This window comes from Castor canadensis, chromosome 4 (assembly GCF_047511655.1).
Source record: "Castor canadensis chromosome 4, mCasCan1.hap1v2, whole genome shotgun sequence".
Lineage (NCBI taxonomy): Eukaryota > Metazoa > Chordata > Mammalia > Rodentia > Castoridae > Castor > Castor canadensis.
Window position 1 is genome coordinate 119100954 of NC_133389.1, and position 3181 is coordinate 119104134.

General features: G+C 39.1%; 1 pseudogene; it reads right to left on the bottom strand.

Moving 5' to 3' along the window:
- Positions 1-1911: 1911 nt before the first annotated feature.
- LOC109675005 (large ribosomal subunit protein eL8 pseudogene) lies at positions 1912-2696 on the bottom strand (annotated as a pseudogene).
- Between the last annotated feature and the right edge of the window lie 485 nt (positions 2697-3181).

Consider the following 3181-nt stretch of genomic DNA (forward strand, 5'->3'; position numbering starts at 1 on the left):
TTGCTTACTCCTAAAATACATTACTCAATTCTTTCCCTCATGCTACAAGCATGTGTATGTGTCTGTGGCAATAGTAAGCTCCTTGAGGGAAAGGATCGCATTTATGTTGTTGATACTTATTTTTCCATGGAACCTTGCATAGTGATTCATACAGTTATTGCTAGACACTAAAAATGTACCAAATTGAAGAAACAATTCCAAGAAGAATTAGCAGTAAAAAGCCTTGTCGACAAGGGGCATCTAGTGTGGATTGAAGTTGTTGTAAGTATGGTGCTCTTTTTGCCTCTAGGGTCTCTGAGGGACTGAGAAAGGCCTGAATTATCTCCATTTATTAGTACAACCAGATGTATTTAAAAATAAAATATTAGAAATATGTAACATAAATCATGGTACATTTTAAAATGTTTCCACTTAATGCTTTGCTTTTAACCTCAACATATAGTGTAATGTTGTTCTGTTATTGAGATAATAATTATATGAGGATATGTTAAAATATATCTACTCACATTGCATAAAAATGAGATGAGTTAGAGTGGGACACAAGTTTACCACTGACTTGGAATACCTACTTTAATTTTAGTGCACCTATGTAGCTATATTTGTAACTTCACTAGGAGTTAAAGTCTGAAGCTGAGACTCTTCAAGCACTGAAGGCCAAGTAGCACAGTCTTCTCAGACACCTGCACCAGGCATGATCTGTTTGAGAAATTTGGGGGAGAAATGTATTAAAAAGAAGTGAATAACACCCAAGACCCATAGGTGAAGGTATACATTGTCACAAATATGTCAGTAGGGTACAACTCATCCCCATTGAGGGGAAAAAAGATAGTGAGGTCCCTTGATCAATCTAGAGCAATCACATCTGGACGCTCATAGGTGTTGACTAGAAAGACAGTGTAAGACAAACTAGATACTCTTTAATTTCATTTTTGATTGTTACTGGTAAGCAGTTAAAATTTTGTTTTGTTTTTTAAGGTAAGTTCGCACTATGTAGTCCACATTGGCCTTAAACTCACGATCCTCCTGCTTCAGCCTTCTAAACGCTAGCTGGGATTACAGGTGTGTGTCACAATGACCAATTTAAGAGTTTGTATTTGTGGCATTATGTAGGTTCAGAAAACAAGATATGTCAGTCTACAATTTACAGCAAACTTTGGTTAATGGATAATAACTTGTTGAAGTAGTACATGTGATGTACCAAAAAGTGAAATAGACGCATTAGCTAGAGAGATTTTGAGGTGGAAGTGATCAAAAAGGTGGGTAGTTAGGGACATTTGGTGAAAGGCTGAAAGCATAAAACATAGCCTAGCAAAGATGAAATTTAATTTGTAAGTATAGCATCCTGATTTGGATCTAAAAAACTACTACTGTTCATAGGCACGAGGTGGCAACATGGGTTATCTCTACTCATTTAAAAAAGTTAACATTTTCAATTAACAATTTTAGAATAATTCTGCAATGTAATTGGACCAAAAAAAAAAAACAGTCTAATGCAGTTTTAGGCAATTGCACTTGAAATGAGCTATACAAAACAAGTAAGGTGATGATCCATGTTATTTGGGTTGGTTACATCACACATGGACTATTATTTTCAGCTCTGGAAGCTACAATTTGAGACAGTTACAGATAAACTGGGCATTTTCAAAGAAGAGGAATCAGAGTAATGAAAGGAAATCATGTCTCATAACATTTTAAGTAGTTGAGGAATATAAGACTTAGCAGATGTCTACTAAAGTAGATTTGATAGAATCTACTTTGATAGAACCCTCCAAAGAAATTAATTTGCACTCTCACAAATGTTATGAGTTTGTTTTTTTATATCCTGCCAACGTGTTATGATGTTATGTGTTTCTTTTTCTCTTTTGTTTTATGATAGTTTTTATTCTGTACAGAAAACTCAGCAGTGTACATTTAACCCATCTTTGTGACAAGTTCTTTAGCTTCTGCCTTCTCCAGCTTGGCAATGCAAGCCACAGGCTAGAATGTGCCTCCCCATGACAGTGAATCTCATTCATCTTGGTCTTTGAGGTTGGTCCCGATGGTTCACACCAGCTTAGCCAGGGCTCCTTTTTCTTTTGAGTTAACCTGGGCAAAGGCAGTAGGGGAGCCTGTCTTCTTGTGGACTAGATGCCTCAGCTGTCCCTTCCCCTGACAATGCAATAGGAACCCCCAATTTTACCACACAGGACAGATAGGAAGAAAACTGTTCAGTGGGATCTTCACTATGTGCAATCACCACCAGTTGAGCCTGTTTGTTCTCACCAGGGGGATGACAGTATTAAGCTGTGCTTGATGGACAGGTGGTCTCTGTGGGGGCATCTTCTTTGCCAGCTGCATTCTCCTCAGCCAGGCCAACAGTTGCTGCTTTTGCTCTTATTTTTTCCTCTGGTCTTTACTTGTGGGCCAGCTTGAACAGGTGGGTGGCTGGTCAGTGATCCAAGGCCTGGGTGAACTGGGTAATCACAGGTAGCACTTTCAGCTACTTAGAGAAGATAATGATTTGTCACTGTATTTGGATGTAGTGGGGCCATCTGACAGAGCAGATGAGGTCCTTTTGGCTGGATGTCCTGTCCAGTGCCAAAGATCTTAGGCCTTTTCTCAAACAGGACATTTACCACCTTCTTGGCCACCTGCTTTGGAAGGACGGCAGGGTCTAGGGCCACAGTCTTCCCCTTCCCCTTCTTTCTTTTAGGCATTTGGGCAGCTGGGGGGAAAATGAGAGCAATTAATTATTTTAACATAGCCTATGGATAAATAGTCCTTGCACTAGGTACCAAACCTTCATTCAAAAAATGGCTGGATCATTGGAGCAACGGCTATGGCTTCTCTCAAAGGAAAGGGAAGAGGGGATGAGGAAAATCTCTTGAGCTAAAGGAGGGCAGTGGCCTGCTCTGAGACCAATGTAAATAGAAGCACTGATAATTTTAAGTTTTCTCTTCACTTAGTAATTCCTCAGTTCTGGGATAGGATTTGAGTTGGGTCTTGGTCATTGACCATAAGATAGGGGGTGTACGGTGATTCTTGATATGGGGAATGAGGCAAAGCCATGTATTGTTGGGGTAATTAAGATATAAAGGAGAAAGAGATGTTTGGAACCAGATAAAGGTAAGTTCTGATTAGTTTTATTATTTCTCATTTCTTTCTTTTTTTGTGGAACTAGAGTTTTGAACTCAGGGCTTTG